Source organism: Orcinus orca, chromosome 11, assembly GCF_937001465.1.
Source record: "Orcinus orca chromosome 11, mOrcOrc1.1, whole genome shotgun sequence".
In the NCBI taxonomy this organism is placed as follows: domain Eukaryota; kingdom Metazoa; phylum Chordata; class Mammalia; order Artiodactyla; family Delphinidae; genus Orcinus; species Orcinus orca.
The window spans coordinates 97517512-97529436 of NC_064569.1; the positions used below are offsets into that span (position 1 = coordinate 97517512).

General features: G+C 47.2%; 1 long non-coding RNA gene across 1 annotated transcript in view; it reads right to left on the reverse strand.

The window, feature by feature from the left end:
• LOC117196483 (uncharacterized) overlaps positions 1 to 11296 on the reverse strand; it is a 28515-nt gene extending 17219 nt beyond the window's left edge. Inside the window, exons 1-2 of the long non-coding RNA XR_004476692.2 lie at positions 11168 to 11296; positions 9853 to 10060 (exon numbers count right to left, since the gene is read on the reverse strand). This is a non-coding gene — a long non-coding RNA (uncharacterized LOC117196483). The remainder of the gene's footprint in view (positions 1 to 9852; positions 10061 to 11167) is intronic.
• Positions 11297 to 11925: the final 629 nt, after the last annotated feature.

The following is an 11925-nucleotide window of genomic DNA, read 5'->3' on the forward strand; positions in this document are numbered from 1 at the left end:
AACTAGAGAAAGCCCGCACACAGCAATGAAGATCAAACAAAGCCAAAAAATAAATAATTAAAAATTTTTTTTAAAAGGCTATTGAAGCAGACATGCAGCTTTGAAACAGTGGTTCTTAAAATGTGGTCCCTGAACCAGCAATATCAACATCACCTGGGACCTTTCTAGAAATGCAAATTCTCAGGCTCCAACCCAGACCAACCAACCTGAAACTCTGGGGTGGTGGCCCAGCCATCTGTGTTTTAACAAGCTGGGACCACTGCTTTAGAAGAAGCTGAAGTTGATTTCTAAGTACAAGTCTACAGTTTTTAAGGAGGCTCATGTGTAAAGTTCCCGGCTTGATATCAAAATGAAGCTAAAAGACCAGCACACGTGGCATTTAGGTGATTCTAGTAGCGTCACCTCGCAATAACCTATTTTGCTGGCCACTGGTTCATCATCAACCTTGTGAGTTAGACACCATTATCCACATGTTTAGAGGTGGAGAAATGAAACACCACAGGGAAAAGCCAAATTTACTCATGAGGCCAAGACCCAAAGTCGCCTGAATTTAATCCTAGGCTTTTTGCCCAACTGTGCTAGGGGTCTGCACTCACCCAGGTACACGTGAGGGGTCTGTGTGCATGCTCACATCGACACATGGATAAGAACAATGAAATCTGCACATATTAATAGAGTAGTAAGAAAACCTGTCAATTCTCAAGAATGGATGCCTCGCACTTGCAGAACAGTCTAACAATTCTGCAACCTACTCAAAATAACATGTAGAAAATTAAAAGCGAGTCATCTACATACATATCTAATCAAATATTAGGATTCCGGGGTTCCTGACACCAGCGTGTGAAGCCCAGTCCGCCTCCCCCGTCTCGGTCTTACACTCCCTTAAGATCTTAGAATCGGCTGGCAACCCCTCGTTTACTGACCTAAACATAGGAATTATAAGAATGCAAGTTGATTTATAACTATATTCCAAATGATAGGGTATCATAAAAAACAATTTAGCCAGTCATCTGAATTCAATTTAGCGGAAAAATCCCTGGTTATAAACCAACCTTTTCCCCAGCCGGTGGCCCCTGGCATCTGAGCCTCGGCCTTCCTGCACCCAGGGTCTCCCCCGACGTCAGGGTCTCCTCAAATCCCCAGGCAGGCTCTTACCTTCCTCCCGAACCGCATTTTCACAAATACCTTCTCTTGCAGCATAAATTTCAAGTCTACCCACATGCACTACAAGGCTCACCCACACCAGCTCAGAAATCAAACTCCAAATAAAACACAAGCCTCTCACAGTTTGATCTGGTGATTATTTATCACTATTATAAATAACGATATAGAATATGTCAAAACAGAAAGACATGTTTAGCACAATGTTAAGAGAAAAGGTACAGTGAGGTATACGCTATAAACATGATATAAAAACGTATTTCCACAGGAGGCCAGGGTCTACAGGGCCTCATCTTGCAGACAAAAACAGCTATGCTGGGCTGGTGCGGACACTGAGCTTTACTTTAAATGTTCTCTAATAAACGTATCACAGCATGTTAGATATAACATGCCTGCCGGGGCCTACCCGGCAGCATGTGACCCGGCTCCTGCCTTCGCCACTCTCCCCACCTGCTTCCCACGGCCCCATGGGCCCCTCTGCCCAGATCCTCTCCTCCCCCAACTCCTCCCCCAGCTGACTCCTCTCACCGCCTGATCCACATGTGGCCATGGCCTCCTTAGAGACAGCGCCCTGCTTGCCTTGCCTACATCCTCCTGGTAGAGTCTCTCATCACAGCCTGTCCTTCCCCTGCACTGCACTCACCTCAATGAGTAATTATACTTTCATTTGGGAAACTATACACTAGATTATAGGCTCCATGAAATAAAAGTGTTTTTGCACTACTGTACCCCCTGCCCCAGAGCACCCAGTATCACTGGAGCTCCAAAAGCATTTATCAAATTAATCATAGCCCCGTCTTTCAAACAGCACTCTCCTCCAAAAACGTGCGCGCGCGCACACACACACACACCCTGCCACTCCTTGGTCTTGTTTAGGATCGTCACGCTCTTTCCCACCATCCAAGGTAGAAGCCTCGGCATCATCTGTGATTTCTCACTCTCATACCCTGTGCCGAGAACTAGTGACCAGGGTCAAAGGTTTTCTTAATTAACACCCATGACCCTCATGATTGTTTGATGTCTGAGTTCCCTGTTAGACCATCAGTGCCGCGAGAGCAAGGAGCACATCTGATGATGGTGGTCCAAAAAATAATGCTTACTGCGTTTAACTGAATTGAGTGTTGTGGTTTGGGGATCGTTTATATCAGCATGAACTCCTTGATGCTCCGGAACACAGATCCTGAAGAAAAGGCTTATTCTGTTTTGCCTGTAACACGCCTTCTCTATCATGGACACAGAAGTCTAGTTTCAGAAACTGCCTCAGAAATTCACTCCCGCCTAATGAATATTTTCAGACTCACCACCACACCTAATGTGATGACAGATACAGCAACAGGCAACAGAAAAACAAGCTGCGTCAGAGAAACTGACCACACGTCAGCTGTCAAGCAGCTGTTCCCAGCTCAGACATGGTTTCACCGGCAGCCTTTTAAAATGTAATCCACGGAAACGACCGCATCCTCCCGGCTCCTGTGAGCAGACCAGGAGTGTCGAATGTGTCCTATTTATAGTGCAGCCGGGCCCCAGCAAGTCATTGGATGCTGGCAAAGGGAAGATGAGACGGTTTCCCAGCTCGAGTTCCGTAACGGAAAGTCGTGGGGCTGCCGCCACCTACAGCCAGACACGTGGACCTGCACTGTCCAGAGAGCCCTGCGGGCCTGGCGGAAGCATCTTCCGAGTTCACCGTGGCCAGCTAACACCTGTGGTCACGTGCAGCACCAAACGAAGGCCATTCGACTTTAAAATTTATAAGCCGATGCTTGTTGATACGATATGTAAGTTCCTAGAGGACAACTGTGGCACAAGAATCAGCACTGAGCACACGCCTGCTGCGTGAACAACTGAAACAAACCGGATGGAAGTGATCGTGGTATCACCACCACTTTCTGAGCACCTTTGTCTCGAGGCCTGAGCCCAGCACCACACAGTGAACTCGCCAGGTTCCTCTGACCCGGCTGCTGACACAGGCGCTGGGGAGAGAGGAGCGCTTGCCTGGCCTTGGCTCTGCTCCACGTGGTGCTGGCGGCGGTGGCACTATCTGTTTTGGAGCTGTTTTGTTTCACTGCCTTCAAGATAAACTATTTCTGAATTTGTGAATTCTGAAAAGTAAGAGAGCAGTGGGGTTAGATGGATTTTCTTATTTAGCTTATCAAGCCATAGGAACAGAGCCCTCGGGTCTGCAAAATAATCCGATCTTGCGAGTTACTGGAAAATTGTGTCCAAAACCTTGGGCGGGTCCTTCATGTGAATTTCACACCAAATCTTAGGTTTCTCGGGTAGAAGTATTTTATGTCAACACAATGAGCACCACTTCTCTTCCCATAACTCAAACACACACACACACCACACACACACACACACACACACTGCACACACACACCACACACCACACATACACACCACACACAGACACCACACACACACCGCACACACACACCGCACACACACACCACACACAAACCACACACACACCACACACACACCACACACACACACCACACACACCACACACACACACCCCGCACACACACACCACACACACCACACACCGCACACACTCCGCACACACACACATACCACACACACCACACACACACCACACACACATGCATACACACATACATACATACATACACACACACATCACACACACACACCACACCACAATCTCACACACACACCACTGTGGCTCCCTCCATTTTCCTCGCATCGGCCAGAACAATCATTTTAAAATACTGATCTCCTCGCGTTACTTCCTTGCTTTAAAAACTCCAATTGCTTCCTACGGCCCTTAGAAAACTAGGACCAGAGTCCTTAACCGTGTCACAGGCCTGCTTCTTTCTCCACGACTCTGGCCGCCGGCGCTCCTTCTAAGCGGCCAGCAAGCGCTGTCAATGTTACTTGCACACACGTCTTACCTCAACCCCCTGCCCTCTCCATCCCTCAGGCCACTGCCCACGCTCGTCCTCACCCATCTGGATTCCAGAAAGAGCCCCTTAGATGCACCCAGGTCTCCAACTCCTTTCTGCTCCATCCTCCTCTGTTGCCAGGATTTATCTTTCTAAAGCACAGATACAGTTACATTACTCCCTGGCTTAAAAAACGTGCAAGGCAAAACTACACACATGTTAAAATTTCACAGGACTGTGCACCAAGAAATGAAATGAGTGCCTGTCAAAACCGGTGAAATCTTAATAAAGTCTCTATTTGTTACTAGCACTGTAGCAAAGACAGCGTCCTGGTTTGCTAAGTGTGCTACGGTTATTCCGTAAGATGCTACCACTGGGGGAAGCTGGGGGCACACGGGAACTCCCTGTACTGATTCTGCAACTTTTTTGTGAATCTACATTGCTTTTAATTAAAAAAAAAAAAGCCAACCAAAAACATGTACTTGCACTACTTCTCCAGGGTGTACAGACTGAAATCAAGCTTCTAACTGTGGGATGTAAGATCATTCACATCATTACTAACCTGGCCCCAGGAGGCTCTTCCAGACACACAGCTCCGTGCCTGCTGCATTTTTACACAGAATCTGAATGAATATACCATGTAGTCCCTCCCCTCTGAGTACGGGTTCATGCTTTTTCCTCCTCTGCCACCACACTCCAATTCATCTTTCAAGACTAAGGGTAGAGCCCCTCCTTCATGAGGCCTTCCTATCCTCCTTAAAACTAATCACGCCTTATATCTGGAAAAGGCGAAAGCTCTAATTCAAAGAGATACATGCACCCCAATGTTTACTGCTGCACTATTTACAACAGCCAAGACATGGAAACAACCTAAATGCCCATCGACAGATGAATTGATAAAGAAGATGTGGTACATATATTTATACAGTGGAATACTACTCAGCCATAAAAAAGAATGAAATTATGCCATTTGCAGCAACATGGATGGACCTAGAGATTATCATACTAAGTGAAGTAAGTCAGACAGAGGAAGACAAATAGCATATGATATCACTTTTATGTGGAATCTTTAAAAAATGACACAAATAAACTTATTTACAAAACAGAAATAGACTCAAAACAGACATAAAAAACAAACTTATGGTTACCAAAGGGGAAATGGGGGAGGGATAAATTAGGAGTTTGGGATTAGCAAATACAAACTACTATATATGAAATAAACAACAAGTTCCTACTGTATAGCACAGGGAACTATATTCAATATCTTGTAATAACCTGTAACAGAAAAGAATCTGGGGACTTCCCTGGTGGCACAGTGGCTAAGAATCCACCTGCCGGGGCTTCCCTGGTGGTGCAGTGGTTGAGAGTCCGCCTGCTGATGCAGGGGACACGGGTTTGTGCCCTGGTCCGGGAGGATCCCACATGCCACGGAGCGTCTGGACCCGTGAGCCATGGCCGCTGAGCCTGTGCGTCCAGAGCCTGTGCTCCGCAACGGGAGAGGCCACAGCAGAATCCACCTGCCAACACAGGAGACGTGGGCTCGAGCCCTGGTCCGGGAAGATCCCACATGCTGAGGAGCAACTAAGCCTGTGTGCCACAACTACTGAGCCCGCGTGCCACAACTACCGAAGTCTGCGCACCTAGAGCCCGTGCTCCGCAACAAGAGAAGCCACCGCAATGAGAAGTCTGCGCACTGCAACAAAGAGTAGCCACTGCTCGCCGCAACTAGAGAAAGCCCGCACGCAGCCACAAAGACCCAACGTGGCCAAAAATAAATAAATAAATAAATTTATTTTTAAAAAAAGAATCTGAAAAAGAATATACATATATATGTGTAATTGAATCACTTTGCTGTATACCTGAAACTAACACAACATTGTTAATCAACTACACTTCAATTAAAAATAATAAAATTAAAATTAGGGCTTCCCTGGTGGCGCAGTGGTTGAGGGTCCGTCTGCCGATGCAGGGGACGCGGGTTCGTGCCCCGGTCCGGGAGGATCCCACGTGCTGCGGAGTGGCTGGCCCGTGGGCCATGGCCGCTGGGCCTGCGCGTCCGGAGCCTGTGCTCCGCGACAGGAGAGGCCGCAGCAGTGAGAGGCCCGCATACCGCAAAAAAAAAAAAAATTAAAATTAAATAAATAAAAATTTTAAAAAACTAATCATACCTTTACAGACAACTTGGTCTTATAGTTTTGCTTTGCCAATTGTTTTATTTAATAAAGAAAAGGACAGGGACTTCCCTGGTGGTCCAGTGGTTGAGACTCCGCACTCCCAATGCAGGGGGGCCAGGTTTGATCCCTGATCAGGGAACTGGATTCCGCATGCCGCAACTAAAGGAGCCCGCATGCTGCAACTAAAGATCCTGCATGCCGCAACTAAGACCCAGCACAGCCAAATAAATAAATAATTTTTTTTTTTTTAAAAAAGAGAAGGACAAAAAGGTCAAAGGCACCCATATTTCCATGACCTTGCTAGGGGCCGGGGCACGTCAAGAATAAAGTATTAATACCTCCCAGTCCATCCCTCTAGTCCCACATCTAGCTTCACTTTGATTCTCTGCTTCCAGACCTTTCTCTCGGCTGTTTATCTGTGCGCCCTGCTAGTTAGTCAGTGAGCTCTTCCAGTGGAGAGAATCAGCTGCACTCATCTTCCTGTACTCAGCACCTACCATGGGGCCTGGCACGCAGGAAGCACTCTATTAATCTTTGTTCTCAATGGACCCCAGTTATCAACACCTAACAGTGCAAGGGTAAGGAGCGTGGGTTCATTTTACCCTTGATCTCGAAAGCCAAGCAATGTTCTGAGTATGAGCGAGGCACTGTGATGAGCCCTTTAGGTCACCCCTGGCTTTGCACCATCTTCAGTTTAGGTTTTCTATATAAAGAGAATTAATAAATACGATTATATCAAAACTTGTATGGTAAGGTAGAAAATAGCAAGGATAATAAAACCAATGCCCCCAAACAAGCACCGAGTCATAGACCATCAGAGGCACTTACTAACCACAGGCAAAAACATGATTAGAAGGCTATTCCACTGATATATTTGTTTTACTTGCCAGATAAGTATTGATGTCCAGTTTCTAACAGATGCTATTTATATCAGAATCATAACAAAAGTGCCATCCATCTGCCTTGGCATCCAGAGAAAACATAATTCAACATGACAGTAAGAAATGTGCACAGCCAAACAGAAATGGCATCAGAAGCAAAAACTGTTGGAACTGGTATCCTGGGGGGAAAATTATCACTTGACAAAACTGGAAAAAGTTGCAAGCAACACAAAAAATGTTGGCAGCTAAATCCAAATCCTTGAGAAAAATCTTCTCCTTGTCTATTCTGATATCAAATGGATGTTTGGCAGATTCTGGGGCACATACACTTTAAAGCTCCCTTTTTAGACCTTCGTACACGCACTCCCTCATTTACTGAGCATCTCTACTTTTGGACAGTGGAAAAAATAAAGGGCTTGGAGTCAAGAAGACACGGAGTCAAACTGGTCCCACTATCTACCAGGCAAACCTGCGAGTTAATTAACCTCCTCCAGACCCAGTTTCCTCAACTGCAAAATGGAGATAATATCTCTCTTTAAAGCACGTTATTCATAACCTGGAATCTAGGGACAAGGCACACATGTGTGCATTTTTAGATCTTCAAACTCTCAGAGGTTAAATGCCAAAGTGTGTGTGAGGTGATTCTTCTCGAGAGAGGATACATGGCTTCCACCAGGTTCTCAAGGGGCGAGTGACCCACGACAGTTCAGCGCCACACTCCGAAGGCTGTGCCAGGACTCAGATGATGCATCTAAAGAGCCTGACACACAGCAGGCTGTGCTCACTCCCGGACAGCTGTCCTTAACTTTAGGTCCTGGGAAGGCACAGAAACACGAATCAGCCAGAGCCCAGGGTCAAAGGCAGGGAGACCATTACGGTATAAGGCGTTGAGGGTCGTCTCCGGGTTTCATAGGACGAGGAAGAAAGGCAAACCAAAGTCTGTCCAGAAACACTCCAGCGGGAGAAAACAACAGGGTGGAGGCACCGGGCACATCAGGACAGTGACCTGACCATCACCGCAGTGTCCTCAATGCCTAGACAGGGCCTGGCATACAGCAAGTGCTCCATAAGTAACCGTTAAGTAAACAAATGACTGGGACCAACCCAGGGTCCAGGATAAGACCATTTACAAATTCCCAGGAGAAAAAACACAATTCAGAAGGTGTTCCTGAAAACTACTACTATTCAAAAAATTTTCATTTCCAAACTCCTACGCAAATACAATCATCCACATTCTCTCCCTTAACAGTGAGGACACACTGAGCCTACAGCCTGGTCACCCTGTAGTAAACCCGGCCACCCAGGGCTTGGTTATGAACCCCAGGAGAAATGTCCTTTAGATGGAGGCGTTAGAAATGCTTTCTTTTTTTTCCAAAGGAACTAAAATGCCTTATTTGCCTGGACAAAATGAATTCAATTGCTTTCTTTTTTTTTTTCTTTTTAATTTTCTTCTCCTGGGTTCAAGAAGCTCACAGCTAATAAAACAAAAACGAAGCAGACTCACAAATATAGAGAACAAACTAGCGGTTACCAGTGGGGAGAGGGAAGGGGGGAGGGGCAATATAGAGGCGAGGGGAAAAAAGGGGTTATTATGGGATTATACGAACTCATGTGTGTGAAACTGTTGAAAACTATAAAGCACTACAGAATTTAAAGAATCTTTCACTCAATGAAAAAAAAAAGAAGCTCACAGGTAAATTTGCAGCCCAACTATATTAACCATTACAGATGATCTGACTACTCTCTTTCCTCCTGAAGTTACTTTCCTATTTTACCATATTGTATATATTTTTAGAAGTCACCTCGAAGCCCAGTGGGACTTCTGGAGTACACACATATCTGAGAGTGTAAGAGCACTGGTCAAGAACACAGGCTCTGGGAATTCCCTGGAGGTTGGTGGTTAGGACTCTGCACTTTCACTGCCGAGGGCCCGGGTTCAATCCCTCGTCAGGGAACTAAGATCCCGCAGGCCGCACGGAGGGCCCAAAAAACAAAAACAAAAATAAGAACACAGCCTCTGTCACCAGGCAGTCCTGACGCAGAAGCCACACGTCACCATGTATCAGCTTTGTTGTCCCTTAGCTTCTCTGCATCCCTGCTGTCTCATCTATGAAATGGAAATAACTGTATTTTTCATATGCAGGAAGTGAGCACTAAATTAAAAAGGTAATGTGAGGTCCCAAACTGTGCCTGGAACACGGTAAGTGCTCAATAAGTATTAGCCAGGCGGAGCAGTAATAGTAGAGACAGTAAAACTGCAGAAAAACAGATGAAAAGATAACAATGGCGCCTGAAACAAATTAAACAAAATAGCAGTACAAGATTGCAACCGGAGAAAAAAGTGGAAAACGAGGTTCCTTCGTGCTCGAAGTGCTTCATGTTCATATGTTATTCATTCACAGAGTTTTCTCAAATGCTCCCTCCCTTTGCATCTCCTCTCCTAAATGGCGTGGATATCCTAGATAGCAGTGCGTTGAAGGTGAATTAATATTTAACTAGTACAAGTATTCAACCTACACAGTTGCACAGCCTAGACCTGGGGTATTCTTAGATAAGTATGCTGTACAAAAAAGGTCAGCTCACTAGTGGTCTTTAAAGGAAGGAAGCAACTGTTAGCTTCTTGCCTCACTCACACCTTCTCATCTGTACTGTACAGCTTGTTTGTCAATCCTGGCAGGGGAAAGAGTCATCCAAGAAAAACTTCAGTGACCATGATGATCTACTAACCTTAAACATTCACTCGATACCTGTAAAGAGGCTTTATTAAAGCGACTGTCTGGTTAACAGCCAATGGCGTCCCACTGGATTCCTGCTCTGGGCGGGCGCCAGACTCCTGAGCACCCTCCTGGAGCTGGTTCTGTCTCCATGTGCCACTCAGCTGCAGGGGTCACAGCATGGGCGCTGTAGAGATCTCTGCACAGGAAGAGGTGGACAGCTGGAAAAGGTCAGGGAAACGGAAGACAAAATGGACAGCAAATTTAAAGTCTCATGTAAGCATTTCTTGACAAATATCTACAAGCACCTGCCATGAGCCAACAACTAAACTGATGGTATAGGGAAAGGGAGAGCACAGGTAGCTGAAACAAATCCTTGCCCTCCTAAAGCTTCCAGTAAGGCTGAGTGGGAGACAAATATGTTCACGGAAAATCAAAATTCTTGCCTGATTCACTTTCGATTCCCCAGAACTTAGCCAAGTAAATGTTGAATTGAAGACAACGGATAAAAGAAAGAGATGAAGGAACAGCAGTATGTGAAAAGTCAAAAAAAAGTCTTTACAGCATTTCTGTAAGTCTACTCATTTAGGGGCACATACAGCTTAAGAAACATTATTAAATTACTCCTCTCGAAAGTGAAGTAAGAGTCCTCTGAACAGGGGCAAGGCATCCTGACAGGCAAAGATTTTCAGGAGAGAAGGAAAACGAAGTATGGGGTGATTTAACCAACAGTCTTAAAGAACCTCTGAAATTTCAGAGTGCTTCCAAACAACATTTCTGAGAGAGGCAGGGATAACTCGTGCGGCCTGAGGAAGAAGAATGTTCCAGAAAGACCAGAGATTCTGACATGCGACATAAGTGCTGAGTTTGAATTCTGGCTCTGCAACTTCCGGTTGTGTGATTTGGGGACAACCCCCTTCACCCCGTGGAATTCAAGCCCTCATCTATAAGGCAGAGTTTAAAATATTCGAAAGACTGCTGTGGGGACAGATGAAATAAGGGACATGAAGCATTTTGTAAATTGGAGCGATGTAACCCTCAGAGATGCAAGGAGGCAGATTCGCCATCTTCCTCGTTGCTTATAGTCGGTTTCCCCCACACAAATAAGACGGTACTATTCACTGCAGTAGCCCCAGGGCCGACAACGGCTCCTGCCACAGGCAGGCGCGCCACACACATGTGTGGAACTAGTAAACGGGTCACCAGCCCTATGCCACGGACGGGGAGGGGACGCTCCGCGTCCCGGGGCTGTGGGACTGCCTGAGCTGCCCGCCCGGGCCCTCCTCAGCCCCCCGGGCTCGCACGCACTCGCCGCCGCGCCGTCTTACCCCGGCCCTTTCTCAACCCTCCGCCTCGCTGGGCCCCTTCGGAGCGCCGACGCACTTCTAAGCGCGGACCCCAGGGCCCGAGGCCGCAGAAGCCCAGCCCACTCGGCGTCTCTAGGACGCTGTTGCCCGAGCGACGATGGCGCTCGCTGATTGGAGAACAAGTTTCCGCACCTGGCAAGAAGCGGAGCTCCTATTGGCCAAGTCGACTACGGAATTGGGGGGGCGGAGGGGTGTGCCCAAGCCTGCCGGTGGCTCCGCCCCCTCAGAAGAAACTTCCGCCGGAAATCCTTTCCCCCGGGCGCGGGAACTCGGTCGGAGTTCTGGCGGCCCGCGTTGTAGAAGCGTGTTTCTGTTAACGTGGCCTTCGCGCGAGCTGTCGGACGGGTCTCACAGAACCAATTCGAGCCGCGTGGCCACACGGGAGCCAGTCCCTTGCTGCGAAGCAGACTCCTCACTTGTAAAAACCGAGCTTACCCACTCAGGACCTGGTATCAGGATGAAGGGAGGAATGTATCTAAAGCCGCAACCGCGTGCTACGCCCTTTCTACATGTTAGCACTTAGGGCGATTGTGATCGTTGCCTTAATTGGTGTGTCTGATTGTGTCCTGCTGGCCTCCAGGAGACCTGGTGAAGGCAGGACAAGGTTGCTCTGCCAACCCCTGTATCCGCAGCCTGCTCGGGGCCACACGTAGATAGTTAAGTAGATAGTCATCAGGTAAGCCAATTCTTACCCACACTCGCAGGCTGAGTGGAAGCTC